Consider the following 13,311-nt stretch of genomic DNA (forward strand, 5'->3'; position numbering starts at 1 on the left):
ACCATTCAAGCATTGAGATGGCGCCGTTTGAAGCACTTTATGGTAGAAAGTGCAGGTCTCTGATTTATTGGAGTGAAGTGGGGGATAGATAGATTACGGGTCCGGAGATAATACAAGAAACTACCGAGAAAATCATCCAAATTCAACAAAGATTGAAAACCGCCCAGAGTCGACAAAAGAGCTACGCGGGCAGTAAAAGAAAAGATATAGAGTTTGAAATTGGAGAAATGGTCATGCTTAAGGTTTCACCTTGGAAAGGCGTTGTTCGATTTGGTAAACGGGGGAAACTAAATCCAAGGTACATTGGACCATTCAAGATTATAGATCGTGTCGGACCAGTAGCTTACCAATTGGAGCTACCTCAACAACTCGCGGCTGTACATAACACTTTCCACGTCTCAATTTTGAAGAAATGTTTTGCTAAAGAAGATCTCACTATTCCGTTGGACGAAATCCAAATCAATGAAAAACTTCAATTCATTGAAGAACCCGTCGAAATAATGGATTGTGAGGTTAAGAGACTTAAACAAAACAAGATACCGATGGTTAAGGTTCGATGGAATGCTCGTAGAGGACCCGAGTTCACTGGGAGCGTGAAGATCAGATGAAGAAGAAATACCCGCATTTATTTCCAGAAGATACGTCAACACCTCCAACTGCCTAAAATTTCGGGACGCAATTTATTTAACGGGTAGGTACTGTAGTGACCCGAACTTTTCCATGTTTATATATATATATATTAAATGAAATTGTTATTTACATGATTAAGTGTTTCCAACATGTTAAGCAATCAAACTTGTTAAGACTTGATTAATTGAAATAGATTTCATATAGACAATTGACCACCCAAGTTGACCGGTGATTCACGAACGTTAAAACTTGTAAAAACTATACGATGACATATATATGGTTATATATATATATATATATTTAACATGATTTTATTATAAGTATGTATCTCATTAGGTATTTTAACAATGAGTTATATACATAAAAATGAGACTATTAATTTAAGAAACTCGAAAACGATATATATAACGATTATCGTTATAACAACGTCTTACTAGGTACATATGAAGAATATTAAGATAATGATACACTTGGTTAATTATGTTAAATTATAAGTAAATATATTATATTATTAAGTGTATTAACAATGAAATACATATGTAAAAATAAGACTACTAACTTAATGATTTCGAAATGAGACATATATGTAACGATTATCGTTGTAACGACATTTAACTGTATATATATCATACTAAGATATATTATATATCATAATATCATGATAATATAACAATTTAACATCTCATTTGTTATAATAAACAATGGGTTAACAACATTCAACAAGATCGTTAACCTAAAGGTTTCAAAACAACATTTACATGTAACGACTAACGATGACTTAATGACTCAGTTAAAATGTATATACATGTAGTGTTTTAATATGTATTCATACACTTTTGAAAGACTTCAAGACACTTATCAAAATACTTCTACTTAACAAAAATGCTTACAATTACATCAACAATTCTACTCGTATGCACCCGTATTCGTACTCGTACAATACACAGCTTTTAGATGTATGTACTATTGGTATATACACTCCAATGATCAGCTCTTAGCAGCCCATGTCAGTCACCTAACACATGTGGGAACCATCATTTGGCAACTAGCATGAAATATCTCATAAAATTACAAAAATATAAGTAATCATTCATGACTTATTTACATGAAAACAAAATTACATATCCTTTATATCTAATCCATACACCAACGACTAAAAACACCTACAAACACTTTCATTCTTCAATTTTCTTCATCTAATTGATCTCTCTCAAGTTCTATCTTCAAGTTCTAAGTGTTCTTCATAAATTCCAAAAGTTCTAGTTTCATAAAATCAAGAATACTTCCAAGATTGCAAGTTTACTTCCAAGTTTTCTAAATCCATTCCAAGTAATCATCCAAGATCAAGAAACCTTTGTTACTTACAGTAGGTTATCTTTCTAATACAAGGTAATAATCATATTCAGACTTTAATTCAATTTCTATAACTATAACAATCTTATTTCGAGTGGAAATCTTACTTGAAATTGTTTTCGTGTCATGATTCTGCTTCAAGAACTTTCAATCCATCCAAGGATCCTTTGAAGCTAGATCTATTTTTCTCATTTCCAGTAGGTTTATCCAAGGAACTTGAGGTAGTAATGATGTTCATAACATCATTCGATTCATACATATAAAGCTATCTTATTCGAAGGTTTAAACTTGTAATCACTAGAACATAGTTTAGTTAATTCTAAACTTGTTCGCAAATAAAAGTTAATCCTTCTAACTTGACTTTTAAAATCAACTAAACACATGTTCTATATCTATATGATATGCTAACTTAATGATTTAAAACCTGGAAACACGAAAAACACCGTAAAACTGGATTTACGCCGTCGTAGTAACACCGCGGGCTGTTTTGGGTTAGTTAATTAAAAACTATGATAAACATTGATTTAAAAGTTGTTATTCTGAGAAAATGATTTTTATTATGAACATGAAACTATATCCAAAAATCATGGTTAAACTCAAAGTGGAAGTATGTTTTCTAAAATGGTCATCTAGACGTCGTTCTTTCGACTGAAATGACTACCTTTACAAAAATGACTTGTAACTTATTTTTACGACGATAAACCTATAATTTTTTTGTTTAGATTCATAAAATAGAGTTCAATATGAAACCATAGCAATTTGATTCACTCAAAACGGATTTAAAATGAAGAAGTTATGGGTAAAACAAGATTGGATAATTTTTCTCATTTTAGCTACGTGAAAATTGGTAACAAATCTATTCCAACCATAACTTAATCAACTTGTATTATATATTATGTAATCTTGAGATACCATAGACACGTATACAATGTTTCGACCTATCATGTCGACACATCTATATATATTTCGGAACAACCATAGACACTCTATATGTGAATGTTGGAGTTAGCTATACAGGGTTGAGGTTGATTCCAAAATATATAGAGTTTGATTTGTGATCAATACTGAGATACGTATGCACTAGGTCGTGGATTGATTCAAGATAATATTTATCGATTTATTTCTGTACATCTAACTGTGGACAACTAGTTGTAGGTTACTAACGAGGACAGCTGACTTAATAAACTTAAAACATCAAAATGTATTAAAAGTGTTGTAAATATATTTTGAACATACTTTGATATATATGTATATATTGTTATAGGTTCGTGAATCAACCAGTGTCCAAGTCTTACTTCCCGATGAAGTAAAAATCTGTGAAAGTGAGTTATAGTCCCACTTTTAAAATCTAATATTTTTGGGATGAGAATACATGCATGTTTTATAAATGATTTACAAAATAGACACAAGTACGTGAAACTACATTCTATGGTTGAATTATCGAAATTGAATATGCCCCTTTTTATTAAGTCTGGTAATCTAAGAATTAGGGAATAGACACCCTAATTGAGGCAAATCCTAAAGATAGATCTATTAGGCCTAACAAACCCCATCCAAAGTACCAGATGCTTTAGTACTTCAAAATTTATATCATATCCGAAGGGTGTCCCGGAATGATGGGGATATTCTTATATATGCAACTTGTTAATGTCAGTTACCAGGTGTTCACCATATGAATGATTTTTATCTCTATGTATGGGATGTGTATTGAAATATGAAATCTTGTGTTCTATTGTTACGATTTGATATATATAGGTTAAACCTATAACTCACCAACATTTTTGTTGACGTTTAAAGCATGTTTATTCTCAGGTGAATACTAAGAGCTTCCGCTATTGCATACTAAAATAAGGACAAGATTTGGAGTCCATGTTTGTATGATATTGTGTAAAAACTGCATTCAAGAAACTGATTTCGATGTAACATATTTGTATTGTAAACCATTATGTAATGGTCGTGTGTAAACAGGATATTTTAGATTATCATTATTTGATAATCTACGTAAGGCTTTTTAAACCTTTATTTATGAAATAAAAGTTATGGTTTGTTTTAAAAATGAATGCAGTCTTTGAAAAACGTCTCATATAGAGGTCAAAACCTCGCAATGAAATCAATTAATATGGAACGTTTTTAATCAATAAGAACGGGACATTTCACTATATGTATCAAATTTCACATTTATATATTATAATTTTTATAGTATTAATAATACTGATATTAATATTAATATTAATATTTATTTTATTAATGGAGGTAATAATAACAACATTAATATAATATCTATATTTTATCTTGTAGTTACATTTATTTTTATTAATTATTTGTATAATATATATTATATATTTTATACATTTTAACAATATGCATATTGTACTAATTATGTATGGATATTACATAAATATTTCAACTACTAAATATAATTATGTTTTCATTATCAAGTAGATAAATATATTAAATATTATATATATTGAAACAAATAATCTCAGAGTATAACATATAATGCTTTGTTAACATTTACAAATTATGTATATTCGATCTACTATCTATATTTACATAAACAGTTTTAAATAACAAGGTTAAGTTTTCTTTCACATTCACATAATAGTTCATTATTATATTTAATATATATTTATTTACATGTATAGTTATTTATACAGACATTTCTATTTACAATTAAAGGTTCATGAATCGTCAGAAAAAGTCAAAGTCAATTGCATATAAGCAAACAGTTAAAAAATTTTGAGACACAATATTACAAACTTTGCTTATCGTCTCGAATTCATATTAGGATTAAATTAGATTTGGTCAAAAAATTTTAGGTCGTCACAAAAAGCGAGAAAAAGAACAAAAATGGTGAATGACAAGTTACAATCCCGGAAATCAAGCAACGTTCAGCAGAAATCAAGCCACGTGGGCATACCACACAAGTTATCCAGATTAAATGGGCCAAGTCACACGGTCTTCGCACCATTCAAGTGCACCCGGTTGGAACACATGACTAGCCTAATATTTGAGTGCACACAACTGCTTCACACAAGCCGGTAACAGAGCCTGCACATTCTGCACGGCTACTTCACATGGCCTGCCAAATTCAGAATAGTCTATAAATATAGCCATTTTTTTGTCATTTCAAGACACTTCCTTTCACATCCATTATTCTCACTACAATTAAATTTCTCCCTCAAGCTTTATCTCACTAGAAAGATTGATACTTTCGAGGTCGTCTCTCATCTAACGGAAAATGCACTTAGAGGGCTGAACGTCGGAGATTGTTCGTATGTTGAATATTTATATGAACTTTATACTTTTGTTATGCTGAAAATCTGTCCGACTTAGAAATCTAATTTACGGACCACCCTTTCCAATTATTCACGTAGCTATAACCTTATGTTAGGACCTGATCAATTCAAAATACAGGGTAAGTATTTATCTGTGTTTAGCACTACAACATGTATTAGTACCTACGTTTAGATAGCAATTGTGATTTGTGTAGTTGGCTATCCATCTAGAAGAGTTGCCTAGTTTAAGATTGTGGTAAGTGTAAGAACTAGAGTGTCCATCATACACTATCTTACCAAATCATGGTTTGTCTCAAAGTGTAAATCATCCAGGATTGTGTAATTGTATTAAAAATGAGAGACCTCTAGTATAATTAACAATACCATCAGAAACCCTAAGATTGCACATATATTAATGTTAAAGCATAGTTAGGTATTAAGTGAAGATCTTGATAAAAGTTAAACCATCGAGGGTTAAGAAAAACCTGAAATCTTTCTTAGGTATGCCACTTTATTCATGAGCCTAAGATTCAATTCATAAAATTGTTTCAATCAGTTAAGTTAAATGTTGATAGTGGGCATATTAGTTTTGGTTAGAATCTTCTAAACGTTAGCTCTTATTGACAAATAAGGTAAGCTTTAAAACTAGTCCGATTGAGGTTCAGAATTCATCTTAGATAGTAAGGCTTAGTCAATGATCTACCATCAACTCTGAATATTGAATCCACCCTTTTAATTTATCTGTTATTTACCTTTTTGTTTATAGTTATCTTAAAAAACCTAAAACAAACTTACTTGCTATATGGTTGACTTTAGACGTACTTTGATCCCACATCATTAGCAAATGTAAAAAATATGACCTCAGGTTTTACTTATCACTTGCTAGTTATAAAAATAGGCAATTAATTGAATTATAGCTGAAGCCCCAGTTAAATATAAATTTTAAACCCTTAGTGTAACAACCCGACTTTTTCCTTTAAAAACTTAACAACTGTCTGTTAAATTCAACGTTTTTCCACGCTAATTTTTTTTTAAAAATATATATATATTATTACATAAGTTTTATAGGTGTTAAATAAAACACTACAATTAGTGTAACCAGAAAAAAATAATAATAAATAAATAAAATAATAATAAAATAAAATAATTTTTTTTCCAGAGAACGAAACGTATGAGTACTTAATATAAATATTATATTTTAAAATAATTGAGTTCTAAAATCATTTTAATTAATTAGTATACTCTTAAATTAAACTCAGGGGATTATTTTAAACACTTATATTTTCAATAAAAGACATATATTATTTAGTTTAAAAATATATTAAATAAGTATTTATGAAAAACACCAACTAGGTACGATGTCTAGAATTTAAAAGGTTTCGAACAATATATATGTAAATGTATTTTATAAATATAAAAATTTACCAATTATTGAAGCATATTAAGATAAAATACATTGGGTTTTAGATATCGAATAAAAATTTAATTATAACCCGTGATTACATAGTAATACCCGTGTTTAATTATTATACCCGTGACTACACATTATTACGTCCGTGATATCAATAATTGAGATAGATTTATCACCCGTGACTCTTTATCCCATCTATATTATTAAACCTAATTCATTTCATCTAACACATACGTACATAGACTCTCTCCTTAAAACACCCATTACTATTTATCATCATCATCGATCTTCTTTCTTTATAAAAACCTTCAAGAAATCACTTGATCATAAAATCGTTTACATATTCGGACTCCTCTCGAAGAGCTCTACTCAGCCATACCAACAATTTCTTGATTTGTGTAAGTTTTAAAAACTCCAATTTTCTAGTTTTCATATTTTTGTTACATATTAGGGTAGATATAGTGTCTAGTGCTCAAGTCCTTGTATGTATGCATGATATTGTTCGTTAATTTGATCATTTGTTGACTTGTTGATGAATCACGAATTTGAATGGTATGCTACTGATATGAACATGATATTTTCAGTTTATGAAATACTTATAAATGAAATCCTTGTGAAAAACTATTAATTTTAGGCTCAAGAATCACTTGATTTCGTTTAAAATTGCTTCCGGTATGATTAATTGAAGTTTAACATGATATTACATGAAATCCGAATTGTTTTGCCATGTTTCTGGAATTTTGACTTTGTTATCTGTAAATATAAGTATGTAGATGGATTAATATTGAAAAACTATTAATTTTAGGCTCAAGAATCAATTGATTTCGTTATCGTATGCTCCAGATATGTTAAATTGAAGTTTTCATGTGATCTTGCTATGAATCCGAATTTTCTGAGATGAATGCTTTATGATTGAGTTTGTGAACTGATGTTAGATGTATAGATAATTGAAAAACACCCAAGATAGACTTAAGATTCATGTTAATCGGATATGTATAGCCCTCGTTATGGTTAATTAAAGGTTTGTGATTTTGATGCTTAAAAATTTATTTCGGTTTAAAAATTCGTAATTTAAACTGAGAATCTGGGAAAGTATGCTAAATATTCAGGTCCTGAGAGGTATATAGTTGTATTGCTTGCGAAAAAACATTTGGTTTTCATTTAGATATTGTCCAATTCCGATAAAAGAGTCAAAATCTATGGCCAAATCAAAGTTGTTATTTACATGTTTATATATATATATTAAATGAAATTGTTATTTACATGATTAAGTGTTTCCAACATGTTAAGCAATCAAACTTGTTAAGACTTGATTAATTGAAATAGGTTTCATATAGACAATTGACCACCCAAATTGACCGGTGATTCACGAACGTTAAAACTTGTAAAAACTATACGATGACATATATATGGTTATATATATAGTTAACATGATTTTTTTATAAGTATGTATCTCATTAGGTATTTTAACAATGAGTTATTTACATAAAAATGAGACTATTAATTTAAGAAACTCGAAAACAATATATATAACGATTATCATTATAACAACGTCTTACTAGGTACATATGAATCATATTAAGATATTGATACACTTTGTTAATTATGTTAAATGATAAGTAAATATATTATTAAGTGTATTAACAATGAAATACATATGTAAAAATAAGACTACTAACTTAATGATTTCGAAACGAGACATATATGTAACGATTATCGTTGTAACGACATTTAACTGTATATATATCATACTAAGATATATTATATATCATAATATCATGATAATATAACAATTTAACATCTCATTTGTTATAATAAATAATGGGTTAACAACATTCAACAAGATCGTTAACCTAAAGGTTTCAAAACAACATTTACATGTAACGACTAACGATGACTTAACGACTCAGTTAAAATGAATATACATGTAGTTTTTTAATATGTATTCATACACTTTTGAAAGACTTCAAGACACTTATCAAAATACTTCTACTTAACAAAAATGCTTACAATTACATCCTCGTTCAGTTTCATCAATAATTCTACTCGTATGCACCCGTATTCGTACTCGTACAATACACAGCTTTTAGATGTATGTACTATTGGTATATACACTCCAATGATTAGCTCTTAGCAGCCTATGTGAGTCACCTAACACATGTGGGAACCATCATTTGGCAACTAGCATAAAATATCTCATAAAATTACAAAAATATGAGTAATCATTCATGACTTATTTACATGAAAACAAAATTACATATCCTTTATATCTAATCCATACACCAACGACCAAAAACACCTACAAACACTTTAATTCTTCAATTTTCTTCATCTAATTGATCTCTCTCAAGTTCTATCTTCAAGTTCTAAGTGTTCTTCATAAATTCCAAAAGTTCTAGTTTCATAAAATCAAGAATACTTCCAAGATTGCAAGTTTACTTCCAGGTTTTCTAAATCCATTCCAAGTAATCATCCAAGATCAAGAAACCTTTATTACTTACAGTAGGTTATCTTTCTAATACAAGGTAATTATCATATTCAAACTTTAATTCAATTTCTATAACTATAACAATCTTATTTCGAGTGGAAATCTTACTTGAAATTGTTTTCGTGTCATGATTCTGCTTCAAGAACATTCAAGCCATCCAAGGATCCTTTGAAGCTAGATCTATTTTTCTCATTTCCAGTAGGTTTATCCAAGGAACTTGAGGTAGCAATGATGTTCATAACATCATCCTATTCATACATATAAAGCTATCTTATTCGAAGGTTTAAACTTGTAATCACTAGAACATAGTTTAGTTAATTCTAAACTTGTTCGCAAATAAAAGTTAATCCTTCTAACTTGACTTTTAAAATCAACTAAACACATGTTCTATATCTGTATGATATGCTAACTTAATGATTTAAAACCTGGAAATACAAAAAACACCGTAAAACCGGATTTACGCCGTCGTAGTAACACCGCGGGCTGTTTTGGGTTAGTTAATTAAAAACTATGATAAACTTTGATTTAAAAGTTGTTATTCTGAGAAAATGATTTTTATTATGAACATGAAACTATATCCAAAAATCATGGTTAAACTCAAAGTGGAAGTATGTTTTCTAAAATGGTCATCTAGAAGTCGTTCTTTCGACTGAAATGACTACCTTTACAAAAATGACTTGTAACTTATTTTTACGACTATAAACCTATAATTTTTTTGTTTAGATTCATAAAATAGAGTTCAATATGAAACCATAGCAATTTGATTCACTCAAAACGGATTTAAAATGAAGAAGTTATGGGTAAAACAAGATTAGATAATTTTTCTCATTTTAGCTACGTGAAAATTGGTAACAAATCTATTCCAACCATAACTTAATCAACTTGTATTGTATATTATGTAATCTTGAGATACCATAGACACGTATACAATGTTTCGACCTATCATGTCGACACATCTATATATATTTCGGAACAACCATAGACACTCTATATGTGAATGTTGGAGTTAACTATACAGGGTTGAGGTTGATTCCAAAATATATATAGTTTGAGTTGTGATCAATACTGAGATACGTATACACTGGGTCGTGGATTGATTCAAGATAATATTTATCGATTTATTTCTGTACATCTAACTGTGGACAACTAGTTTTAGGTTACTAACAAGGACAGCTGACTTAATAAACTTAAAATATCAAAATGTATTAAAAGTATTGTAAATATATTTTGAACATACTTTGATATATATGTATATATTGTTATAGGTTCGTGAATCAACCAGTGGTCAAGTCTTACTTCCCGACGAAGTAAAAAATATGTGAAAGTGAGTTATAGTCCCACTTTTAAAATCTAATATTTTTGGGATGAGAATACGTGCAGGTTTTATAAATGATTTACAAAATAGACACAAGTACGTGAAACTACATTTTATGGTTGAATTATCGAAATCGAATATGCCCCTTTTTATTAAGTCTGGTAATCTAAGAATTAGGGAACAGACACCCTAATTGACGCGAATCCTAAAGATAGATCTATTGGGCCTAACAAACCCCATCCAAAGTACCAGATGCTTTAGTACTTCGAAATTTATATCATATCCGAAGGGTGTCCCGAAATGATGGGGATATTCTTATATATGCATCTTGTTAATGTCGGTTACCAGGTGTTCACCATATGAATGATTTTTATCTCTATGTATGGGATGTGTATTGAAATATGAAATCTTGTGGTCTATTGTTAAGATTTGATATATATAGGTTAAACCTATAACTCACCAACATTTTTTGTTGACGTTTAAAGTATGTTTATTCTCAGGTGAATACTAAGAGCTTCCGCTGTTGCATACTAAAATAAGAACAAGATTTGGAGTCCATGTTTGTATGATATTGTGTAAAAACTGCATTCAAGAAACTGAATGGTCGTGTGTAAACAGGATATTTTAGATTATCATTATTTGATAATCTACGTAAAGCTTTTTAAACCTTTATTTATGAAATAAAGGTTATGGTTTGTTTTAAAAATGAATGCAGTCTTTGAAAAACGTCTCATATAGAGGTCAAAACCTCGCAACGAAATCAATTAATATGGAACATTTTTAATCAATAAGAACGGGACATTTCACTTGGTAACTACTATTTACATGGGTATTGTAAACGCGAATCCTGTTGATAGATCTATCGGGCCTGACAACCCCAACCGGACTGGACGACCAGTATTCAACGGTTGCACAGTACTTCGTTTTGTAGGCTACACTTGGTACAATGTAGTGAGATTTCATAATAAAGGGAATATGCGACGTTGATTAATAGTTAAGTATGGTTACCAAGTGCTCAACCACTTAGAATACTTTACATACACTTGCGAGTGTATTATGTTTATGATTATGAAATCTTGTGGTCTATTGAAACTATTGATAACTGTTGTTACGATAAACCTATAAACTCACCAACCTTTTGGTTGACACTTTTAGCATGTTTATTCTCAGGTCTTTCAAAAGTGCTTCCGCTGTCTGCTTGCTATTTGCTCAAGGTGCTGCATGGAGTCTTTTATGCCATATTTTCAAAAAGACATTGCATTCAAATATTAATGTTATAATCTGTTATTAAATAAATTGTTGATTTAGTCATTTTGTATAAGTTGTCATATATATTTGGGATATGTCTATATTTTGGTAAACTTTCTATGTATAGAAAGTATATATTTTTTTTAAATGAATGCAATGTTTTATCAAAACGTATCATATAGAGGTCGAAACCTCGCTGTGGGACCGTAGATAACGTACCGCGTCAATAGAGATTTTGGCGGGTCATTAGAGATGGTATCAGAGCGATGGTTCTAGGGAATTAGATGCATTAGTGTGTCTGACCTGGACCGTTAGGATACATTAGTGATCTAGTCTAGAACCGTGTGGTTATACTTATATGTGATTATGTGCATATTCTGACTTTAATATAACATTATTACTACTATCGGTGAGAAAGTATTTCTTTTTCCTGCTCATGCGAGTTCATTTTTAACACCCCGATTAGTGAAGCCAGGAAGCGTCATTCAGGACTTTCGAAATTCCCGACATTCCTACGTGAGTTATCATTTGTGATATATTATGTGCTTCGATTAATAAATTCCGAACATCTCGATTTGTGAACTGAAAGGCATCATTTCTGACGTACAAAGATTCTTCATATTTTCCAAGACATTCTTATGACGTTCCCTTTCAATATTATCAATTAAAATATTATATTCTCGTACTATTTTTAGTGCACCTTTTTTTTTAAATCATTTTGATTTATAAATTCTGGAAAACGACACTTGAGTTTTATATCCATAAATATTCTAGAATAATGTTGTAATAGAAGCATGAGTTAGTGCAATATGATGACAGTTGATCGCGTGATTATATTACAGTAAGTCATGCGGAAGTTCTAATGGAACGTGATGGTGGTAAAGTTTGATCAATCTTACCCTTACCATGTATCATGTTACATGACTCCTTTATTTTCTCTGCTGACATCTGAATATACTAAGACTCTATATGTGACATCATTTGAAGTCACATATGATTTTCCGTATTTGTCATATCATACTTGTACTCCGAACAGTTAATCCGAAGGTATTCGTCATCAAAGGAACATGATTCCGTTTTACCCAACTTTCATACTTAACTACAAGATGCTCGATCTTACTACATCAAGATGAACAATCTATCCTTACTTGTTTCCTAAACGCCGTTTAATCACACCAACCAAAATTTCGGGACGAAATTTTCTTTAAGGGGTAGGTAATGTAACAACCCGACTTTTTCCGTTAAAAACTTAACAACTGTCTGTTAAATTCAATGTTTTTCCACGCTAAATTTTTTTAAAAATATATATATATATTATTACATAAGTTTTATAGGTGTTAAATAAAACACTACAATTAGTGTAACCAGAAAAAAATTAATAAATAAATAAAATAATAATAAAATAAAATAATTTTTTTCCAGAGAACGAAACGTATGAGTACTTAATATAAATATTATATTTTACAATAATTGAGTTCTAAAATCATTTTAATTAATTAGTATACTCTTAAATTAAACTCGGGGGATTATTTTAAACACTTATATTTTCAATAAAAGACATATATTATTTAGTTAAAAAATATATTAA

Source organism: Rutidosis leptorrhynchoides, chromosome 5 (genome assembly GCF_046630445.1).
Source record: "Rutidosis leptorrhynchoides isolate AG116_Rl617_1_P2 chromosome 5, CSIRO_AGI_Rlap_v1, whole genome shotgun sequence".
Lineage (NCBI taxonomy): Eukaryota > Viridiplantae > Streptophyta > Magnoliopsida > Asterales > Asteraceae > Rutidosis > Rutidosis leptorrhynchoides.